At 40.6% G+C, this 10,725-nt stretch overlaps 1 protein-coding gene across 3 annotated transcripts in view; it reads left to right on the top strand.

Moving 5' to 3' along the window:
- Nucleotides 1-10,725, top strand: part of RBMS1 (RNA binding motif single stranded interacting protein 1) — a 269,316-nt gene that overhangs the window by 156,768 nt on the left and 101,823 nt on the right. The window lies entirely within an intron of this gene.

The raw sequence follows: 10,725 nt of genomic DNA, 5'->3' as shown, positions 1-10,725 counted from the left end.
CCCCCCCACAAGCCAGGTTAGGGCTGGGCCATGCCCCCTTCACCCCCCACCTCCCACATGACTAGGCCATACCCACACCCCTGCTTCCCTGCCCCTGTGCAGCAGGATGGATCTGGTCCATAGATGGACTGGGCACTGTCCATCTGGCCCACTGGGAAAAAGGTTGGGCACCACTGCACTGAGAGTTAGCAACAATGCAAGTAAATCAAGATGTAAGCCCCAGTATAAATTCAACCTAATAAACATTGTTCAGGCAACATTCTTATTTTTTTGTGAAGTCCTCTTTTTCTTTTTATATATTTTTCCAAGAATTTTGTGCATATTGACTGATGAAAATGCATCTGTAACTAGGTGTTCTGGAAACTTTATTAATTCAAATTTCTACTCTATGGCCTTATCTTTCAGAAGTTATTCAGGCTACACTACTTTTTCCAGGGACACCTCTTCTTATTTCTAGGTAGTGTGTGTATAATATTGGAACAGTTTTCCCTCTGCAAGAGGCCCATTAACTTCCTGTTATAGCAGTGAATTTTTTGTTTTTTTATGAGCTTGTTTTTTCCAAGGGAGGTTGCAGATATTTTCAGCTGATTACAGCTAAATTCCTGCAACTGCTATAAAACCCAATGGGAACTGTGGGTAGTCAGGAGTACTGAAAAAATCAGACCCCAGAAGCATCTAAAGTTAAGTATCCAAAACCTAAAATCAATGTCCCTAAAAAAAAAAAAAAAAAAAATTGGTGTAATACTCAACATGCTGGTTCACAGGTTCTAGCTTTCCTTCTTTTTTCCTACCTTTGACCCATCCATATGCCTTTTAACTTTACCAGTTCAGCAACATTCCTTTCAGTCATTATTAAATGTTGCTGCCAGTTCTTTAGCATGTTCCAGTTATGTTTTGTTTAATTTTATCTGCCTCTTTTCTTCATCATTCTGTTTACTTCACCACTTCTCTTTGCAATATCAATTTGTCCTCTGTTCCTTAAACTGAACCTAGCTCAGCATACACACATAAGTAATACTTAAACACAAGGCAGCATCAATGGAAAAACGTGGGGGAGAGATGAGATAAAAATAGAGAACACATTTTCCATAATTTTAGAGGTACAGAATAATACAGAAAAACTTTAGATTTAAAAGCATAGAAGTTGTTGTTGTGTCTTTTTAAAGTCTGTTTTCTCTCTTAGACTATTATTGTAACAGTTCCAAACCTTCGTGGCTGAACATTTAAACTGTGGTAGAAAAAATTATGATAACTAATTTAGAGAGGAAATTTTGATTAGGAGAAAATTGAAAACATACATCTTAATTAGTTCTACATCTATTTATGTTTTAAACAATTTTGGGGGCTTTCTGGATAATGGCTTGTTCAGTAGCCTTCTCATTATCCTGAAAATGCTAAACCAGCTATGAGGGGGGGCAGGGGAATTAAACATGTTATTACATCCTGAAACTAAAATACAGTTCCATTTGGATGTGTTTCCCAACAGAAAAAGGGTTCCCATAAACTTTTTAGAAAAAAGGAGCAGATAATCAATTTTATGAAAGGAATCATTCATAGATTATAAAACACTACAGCCTTCCACATGTGATTGACTTTACCTTTTAACTCATTATGGATACATATGTCGTAAAGGAATGCTCTTCCTTTTCTTTTCTTTTTTTTTTCTTTTACCCTCCCCCCCAACAATGTAGAAATATTTTTCCTACCCTCTCAAGCTGGGTTGGAGCAGCTGAGTTTTTGACTTTCTCTCTGTTAACTGACTAGTATCAGCAAGCATCTTTTACTTTAAACTTTTTATTTTGTTGAGCTGACTTCCCTAGTCTCAGAGTTTCCCAAGTCATGTCTCTCTTATAGGCTGGTTACTCCAGTTTCTGAATCCTTTGTGGTGGTAAGAGCTGCTTCACACATTTCCTTTGTGTGTGTACACTTAGAAAACTTACAAGTAGCATGTTCTCTAAGTTTTTATTTGCCTCTTGAATCGGATAAAGATTCTGACTGCTTACTGAAATTGTAGTTTAATAGGGTCTCAAAGTCCCATGCAGTTTTTGCCCTTTACTTTACAAAATGCAGCTGTTAAATGAATCCTACAAGTGAAGTTGAGACTTCACAAAATAGATAAAGCCTCCATGCATTTGTTGCTATGTAGAATTTCTCTGTAAAGGCACGGCTGTTTAGGAGGGAATGATCAATCTCAAAATTCTCCGTTTCTGCTGAGGAACCAAGTGAGATGTCCAGAAATATTAGACTTGGAACATCTCTCAAAAAATCTGGGTAATCTATTAAAAACTGTAGCCTTTGCTGCCAACATAGCCCCTTAGCAACTGAAGTAAATGTTTCAAGAAGACAGAGCTGACAAGGTTCTCCCTATTCATAGGGCCTTAATACTTTACATTATGGAAAGTTCCAGATGCCAAACTTTCCCTTCCTGGAAATCTGTCTAAGCTTCCAGGAAATAGCCAGGGAACATAGTACTTAGTCCAGAGTGAATTATCTCATGACACTCAGTTGGGGTTTCCCTTGCTGCTTGGTAGTCTTGTCATTATTAAAGCTTTGCAGATAAATAATTCTGACACACACTACATAAAATAAAATAGTCTCTCTTGATTTCATATTTTCTTTTGTTTATGCCAGATTATATTTATCAACATAATTTACACACATTTTATTTTAAATGTTTTTACTAAAGAGAGGTTACCAGGATGCTTGTACTGAAAAAAAGTAAGGGGTTTTATTTTCCACAAGGTAAAGTTAATTTTAAACATTGGGTTTTGGGGGAGGGTGATTTTTGTATTTTTAATATAAACTGAAAACAGGATTTGTTGTAGATTTAAAATATTTCCTTGCTGTTTGTAGCAAAAATGCAGTAACATTCAATTACTACATAGCAGGAAATTGAAACTGATTGTTTTCACTGGGTGTGGACAGAGTTCAACCCTCCAGAATCCCACAGTGCTCTGTTCTCTCCCTACCATTAAGCAGGAAGGAGAGCTGGATGGACAGCCTGCCAGCTGTGTAGCCACTTGGTCCTGCTCCTGGGGCCCCCACTGGTGCCAGGTGCTCCAACAACAATCCCCTCTATCTCTGCTAAGGTGCGGGGCAGGGGAGCATGGAGGTTCTAGGGATTTCAGTCTGGAAATCCTGCAGCAGGAGCCCTGCGCTGCTGCCACAAGAACTCCCCGATTTGCCATCAGGCCCCTGCTGGTCCCCTTTTGGAGCTCTCTAGCGTGGGAGCACTCTGCCCAGGAGGCATTTGGAGCATTTGAGTGTCCTTTCTTCATGACATTGCTCCAGTCCCCACCAGACCCCATATCGATGCTGCTGTTGGAACCATGCTTTCTGACTCAATCTTTTCTACTTCTCTGCTCCTGGGAGAGGTAAAGAAGAGAGATTCAGGGGATTGAGGACTAGTGAGTTAGACATCTTGGTGGTGGAGCAGCCACACCCCTCTTCTTGTTGGCTACCCCCTACCCTTATCACTTCCACTACCAGACCCCTATGTCGGTGCCCCAACCACTGCCTTCCTTCCATCTGCCAGTCCCTCTATTTCTCTGTCCCTGCAGCTTCCTGTAGTGGTCCTTAACTGGAGAGCAAGTATAGCTGCAGCATTTTTTGGAAGCATTTTAGCTGGTGGGGGTGTGATGAGCTATATATATGTTCTTGACTGGAAGACTACTCTTTTGAAACTTTTCAGAACATGTTACACTGAAACATTTTACTTCTTTCTGCACCCATTGTCTAGCCTGATTTGAATAGAAAATGAATGAAAGATACAATGCTGGATCCACTGAAGTCAGTGGTAATGGTGCCACTGGCTCCAGGATGTCACTCTAGATCTTGAAACTGCCTTCAGTTTTTGTATGTTGAGATTTTGTCAGGAGCACTGGTAAATTTAATTTAGTCACCTGTATTTCTCCCAGATGAAAAGGACTCCCCTTCTGTATGAAGGGGCTCATTCATAGTCCCTTACACTGCCGAATCTTTGTTGCAATTGTATTCAGTCTAGGGATGGAAAGACCACACAGCAAGGTGTCTCTGGTATTTTGCAGAAGTGGTCTATCTGCTGCTACACACAATAAGCAGACATCAGTGTGTTGGTGAGAGAACTTACTCTGGCAGGTTGAGGCTGTAGGAATTCACACAGTGATGGTATGAAGGGATAATGTGCCAGCCTGTTTGGGTGCTGTGAGCTTAATTCCTTTCACACATTTCTTCTTTGGGCAATAAAATAATAAAACAACATATATGTGGGCAACATATAAACTGTCAGTATATCTCCATGGTTATAAACTAAAGATCAGAGCTACTCATCATGACTTTATTTCCCCTTCTAAAATGTTATACTATAGTGCTGAAAAGTCATTTAAATTGGCATTAGTTTATAGTAAAGTGACCTCCAGATATCATTCGTCAAAAATGTTGTGACATTTTGTAGAAGAAACGGTATAATTTTTGTGTAGTATATCTGGTTATATAATGACTTCTCCATTTCATTGCTTCCTTTGGTGTATTCAGTTCAGCTCTGGCACATAACAGCTGGCAGTGGGAAACTTGAACAGGTTTTTATTTTAATTAAATTCTTTCTGTTGGAAGGTACTAGAGAATGCTCTTGTCAAACTACAGACATGTTGGGCTTATTTTTCTATTTGTAGCCTAGCCCTACAGTATTTTACTGAAGTCATTTATTTGTGCACCACTTCAAATAGTGCGTTTATGAATTTTTGTGGAAAAGTACCTTTCTGGTGAAAGAGCTTTTTTCTTCTTGGCCAGAATCTCTCCACTCTGAGTATCTTCTGCTTCCCATCTCCATTCATCCAGCTCCTTTTAACAACATAGAGGTGGCAGCAGCTTATCTTTTATCCTTCCAGATTAGAGACAACATACTCCATTTGTGCAATAGTAGCTTACCAGGAAATGTAAGTATTTTCAAATGGCATTAGCAGTATTTCCTTTGAAAATGAAATGCCCATCCTAAATTTCTAAATAGGTTAATTAAACTCAAACCGGCTACTCTAGTTCTGCACCATGTAAGTAGATCCATCCATATCTGTGCCAGAGATGGAAAAATGGGAAAAATAAAATATGAATCATGTTTATTTCTGAAGTGCTTAAGGGCCAAAACACCCTCATTGAACTCAACACTCTATAGGATTACACAAGTCAAGTCCTTTTCCCAAAAACATTGTAGGTGGGTGATTGGGAGAAGTGATATAACATACCAGCAGAATGCAGTAATGGCCAGTAAAGATAGCTTTTTGTAGAGTTATGTTAAGAGGGAATATGTTAGGTGGAATATGTGGGAAGGAAGGAAGGTGGAATGGCTGGAGGAAATGATCAGGATGAAAATTAAGGAAAAAACTCTGACATCAGCCTTGTTGGTAGGTCCCTCGAACTTTCTGCAGCTGTTCTGCCAGCTTCAGTCTCTCTGGCTGACTCCGTGATACAGTTTATTTTTCACCCCAAAACTCGCATTACGGCGGGAGGGAAAAAGTGCTACATGGGACCCAGTTCCCTAAAAGGATCTCTGCTACAACTTTGTTGTCTTCTGGGATTGCAGGGCTAGACAGGTAGCTTTGGCATGGCCTCGTTTTATTCCATCTCCCACAGCGCAACACTTTGTTTGAACTGCTTTGTCCTGATTTTTGCACTCCAGCTTGCATTGAGTTTGTTTTAATTGTACCTTTTTGTTTGGAACTTGTGGAGAAGGTCATTTTTGCCTATTTAGTTAATGTGTAAGGCTCTGAAATATTAGTCATCTCAGTAGTTTCTCTGAAGTCCCTGAGATTGGTCATGGGAGTGAGAATTGCTTGATTTGTACATGAGTTGGAAACTTGCTTTGACATGTGCTGTAGGTGCTTTCCAGAATCTCAATGCATGTACCTTATTGTATATGATCATTACACTTAGTCTACATGGTTCCACAGCCCTGTGCCACCTTTTTTCTGTGCATCTCTTCTGTTCTCCTTCTCTTCGGTATTGTGGGTCTTACTTTCTTCAAAGATCCCCTGTAGTGCCATTACATCAGTACTTCAGGATAGGGTACAGGCAGTAATGCAGCTGACCTCTCTCTGATTACTGCTCTCCAATCTCCGAAAGAGTGTTTAAGCATTGCCACTGAGCTTGAGTCTCCCTTATTCTAAAGTGTCATAAATTACCCAGCCAGTCAGTCTATCCTTAGGTTTGTTGAGTTTCAAGCCTGCTTGGTCGCGCTACATTGATTGTATCAAGCTGTTTACAGACTAGGGTTGTATATCTTGAAAACCATTTTTGCTCTGGATAGTTTCAGTTAGGTCTTCCTGCTTATTATGTTATTACTATAGTGGGTCTAATGCAGGCATTTAATTGAATTACAATTAGGAAAGCAGCTGGTTTAAGGTAATAAAGTTAGCGATAATATTACCACTGCAAACCATTGTTCTGTTCCAGGATGGTCAGATCATTGAAACAATCTTGTAATGGCCAGCCTTTCTTTGGGAAATCATAAATCCTGTGGAGGGACTTTTTAAGCATTAATTTCAGCAACAGTAGCTGCCCACCTTTAAAAACTCAGCACAGTAACACAGAAGTAAGTAAAAGTGTTTTCCTGGCAGGCACTTGGTCATATTGAAATGTTGGAATCAGATGTGCTAGACAGCTTTGTTTTCACAATATGAGATTTTTGTTGACTAGTTCCATAGTTTAATATTTCCTTGTGTTTGGGGAAAAGCATCCAAAGTGTGTATTTACGAAAAATACTTCTTATTAATATATCAGACATTTTATAGCAAACTAGTAATGGCACCAGCCATCTGAAGTATTTCAGTGCTCCTCACTGCTATGTGAACATGATCTCTGACAGGTTACCATCTATATGCTGCTCATTTCACTTGCATTCAGTATTGAAATTATGTGATTAAGAGTTCTAATTTTAGTATAGCAAGGAGCTGCTGCCACTCCAGTTAGTTAAGATTAACAGAGACTTTATTCTTATGATGTACATAGCTCATAATGCAGTAGATATGATTGGGATTCAGTTAACAGCTTTACTAATTTTGCTTTGTTTTAAACTTGTTCAGAAAGGCATTCTATCTCAATACAACCTTTAAAGACTTAATGGTTAAACACTGCAACTAATTGGGGGGATTTAAAAGTTACAACCACAACACTGTTTTTTGAATATAAGTAGTGATAATGATGACTTTATTGAGTATAGGAGCAGATCTAGTATTTTTAAACATTTTGTGGCAAAAGGAGGCCTGTATTAAATTTCCTCTTCTCATAAATTTATACTTTTAGACTAAGCAGAGACATGGGCAAAAGCGCTCTAGCTATCGCACTTTACTTAAAGAGCTATAAGTTAGAGTGCAAGAGAACCAAACAGCCATTGGCTGTTCGGGGGGCTCAGGGACCTGAAGCCTGCCTGCATTGGCCACTGGTGGTGCTCCTGCACATCTCCCAGGAGGCTGCTGGAGAGACCCCTCTCCCCAGCCAAACCCCCACCCCACCAGCTGGTGACTTGTCAGCAATGGCTGGGAGGGAGAGACCTCTTCCCTGCAGCCCCCCCAACCAGGTAGTGTCATGCCACAGGGCCAGGGCTATTACACGGAGAGAGACCCCTTCCCCCTGCAGGGTTGGGGCAGCTGCAGCGAGAGAGACCACCCCCTCCTCTCCACACCGGCTGTGTTGGCTGGAGGGAAGAGGTAAGGCTGAGATCAGAAGCTGTCACTGACTTGGATCAGTGACAGCTGAGGGGGTGGGACCAGCCCTGCACTGGGGTAGAACAAAAAGGCTCTGCCGAAGGCTAGAGCGCAGCCCTGCACAATGCTTCCTGGGATGGGAGCAATCTCGCTGCCAGATCCCATCAAGGGTTAACTTAGAGTGCCAAAAACACCCACAACCTTGACTTGTAAGATGTTGGCGTACCAAGAGTGGAAGGCAGGAGAGCCACATGGGGCCCAATCCTTGTTGTGTAGTGCAGCCCCGGCCCCTTCCTCACCATCTGCCCCAAGACGTGTGTGCCAAACAAAATGCCTGAAGTACCATGCTCTGGCATCTGCTCCAAGGGTTGATTACCCACGGCTTAGTCTAATACCTCATCCATCGAGGGTTAATTTAGCGTGTAATCCACCATTTTTTAAGTTCTCTCTAAGCACCCTGAATATCTGTTCAGTTATGGCTTTAGAGTGCTTTCCATGTGCTTAAAGTGTGATAGGTGTAATGTCTGTACCTATCCTTAGTGTATTTGGGTTTGTTTTTGGCCTTGCTTTGTTTTTCAAACAACACTTTACAAGTAGAATCATCTGATTTACTGAATAGTCTTACTTTATTTCTATTCAGAAGAACTTCAGCAACTCAACAGTACATGATTATAAAGCTCAGCTACATGCTAGGAAGTACCAGCAGCTATTTTTTTTTTTGCTTCTTCTGCAGAAACTCTGATAAAGTTTTTGGTTTTATTTAACATTATCTGCAATACAAAAATCCCCTGATTCTGCCTTCTCTTAATTGCACTCTTCAATAACAAATAAAAAGGAGAGTGGAGACCTCTTCATCTGATGCTGTTGCTGGCTGCAGGTATTTAATGCTAGTACTGTACAGGCACCCATTTCAGTGAAACTTTGGGTTCAGGTCCCTAAAACAAACACAGGCAGCAAAAGCAGACCAGGAAACTTTTAAAGACTAGTTAGACATTGGTGGTTTCCAGTAATTTTCAACATTGTCAGTGTGAAAAAGGAAGGGACCTCATTTTTACATGGGGCTAAAAGGTGGAGTTCCTTGATTCAATAGCACTTCTTTTTCGGAGTTTCTCTGGAGAAGCCCAACCCTGAGCAAGCATTAAGACTGAACTATCTCTGGCCACTACAGATAATTGGTGTTGAGACGTCTGAGGATAATGATATTTGGTTGGTAGGTCCTGGTTGGTGTAAGGTGTTAATGTTTGTTTCTATGATTGTTGATTAACTGTTTACTTCCAGTTGAATTTGCGCAAGGGCACTAGCTAAACTTAAAAACAGTTTCTTTGATAGATTTCATTACTGAGTGGCTTATGCGGACAAAGGAAGACACTGTCAATTCTCCCAAACGTTTACATATTAATGAGACGGAAGATATTTTTCTCAGATCTTTACGTTGCTCTTTTTGCTGAAGATTCGTATTTTTAATAAATTATCTTTGAAAGGATTGTATGTGTTTTTAGGAGAATTTGAACCAAAACAGGACTATAATTTAGAAACTGATTATTTGAAATGCTGAGCTGCTCCTGAGAGGTACTTTTAAATTAAAGCAAGGATGTCAAACTTAGGCCATGACCCAGGCTGGATCTGGACCACAGGGCTTTTCTGTGGAGCAAGCAGTGGAGGCTGTAGGACCACTTGTGGAGGGCAAGAGGGGAAAGGGAGGGGGGAGACATCTGCTAGAGCAGTTCATGAAGCGTTCTTCCCTGGAGTCCTGTCTGGACAGGGAGCGGTCTTGCTCTCATGTGGGAGATAGTAACATAAAACTGAGTAAGTCAGCAGCAAGAGGTACCACAGCCATATTAAGGTACCTTGTTAAGTTTCAGTGATTTACTTTCAATGTTAACAACTACAAAAGCAATCTGTTCAGTGGAACCCAAGCTGTTGGCGCTGTAGACTCTCTCTTTGTAAAATAACTAGCATAAGCTGGAGACTCAGAAATATTCCATTTAAGCTAGAGACTCTTTTCAGCAGTATTTCATAATTTAGACCGAGTTGGTTTCTCCTCAAATGAACTTTCAGAATGCTGTGCTGAGAACAATGAGGGTAGTTTTCTGTAAAGAAAAGTGTTCATGTATGAGAACTGTATTTGATTTTAAAATCTTGTTCAGACCCCAGTTCAGTTTCACTTAACTCCTGACACAATAGGTGTCTTGTCAGTCAGTTCGTAAAAGGCTTCTACTATAGACTGCTGAGCTATGTACCATCAACCTATCCTATGAAAGGGGATAATGAAGTCTTGTCATGTTACAATACCAGTTATTTTCTTTAGTAACATTTTATTTTTTCCTGCAACACTGTTAATATGCAGCACTGCATATATCACAGATAGAGTAACATACTTAAATCTTAAGTAAACAAAGATAAAACACAATGATTTTTCTCTGCATAAAAAGAATGGCAAATATGAATAAACAAGCCAGTCCATTTTTTTTTCTAGCTATTGATTGTCCTAAGTTGCTAGAAAAATAGTGGTGGGGAGGGGAATCACAAATCATTTTCAAAGAATGGCATATGATTATCTTGAACTTCATTTGGATTTTTTCCCATAATTGTTACCATCCAAAAATACTTCTTGCATCCATCCTTTTTAAACAATTTTTTACTCACGTCTCCTATCACATCTGTGGAAAAGTATGTTTTGGAGAAATAAAGACTGATCATAGAATCAGTGAGTTGGAAGGGACCTAGACAGATCATCTAGTCCGACCCCTGCCATGGGCAGGAAGGAGTACTGGGGGTGGGAGGGGTCATAAGACCCCAGCTAGGTGCCTATCCAGTCTCCTCTTGAAGATCTCCAGGGAAGGTGAGAGCACCACCTCTCTGGGAAGCCTATTCCAGGTTCTGGCCACCCTTACCGTGAAGTAGTTCTTCCTAATATCTAACCTAAACCTATCCTCCCTCAGCTTGTGGCCATTGTTCCTGGTGACTCCAAGGGGGGCCCTGGTGAACAGACTTTCCCCGAGTCCCTGCTGCTGGCCCCTGATAAGGTTGTAGGCAGCCACAAGATCCCCCC

This window comes from Gavialis gangeticus, unplaced genomic scaffold, assembly GCF_001723915.1.
Source record: "Gavialis gangeticus isolate Ggan-Ray unplaced genomic scaffold, GavGan_comp1, whole genome shotgun sequence".
Taxonomy (NCBI): Eukaryota; Metazoa; Chordata; order Crocodylia; family Gavialidae; genus Gavialis; species Gavialis gangeticus.
Note: the sequence above shows the minus strand (reverse complement) of the source record. Positions and strands in the feature narration are given on the sequence as shown.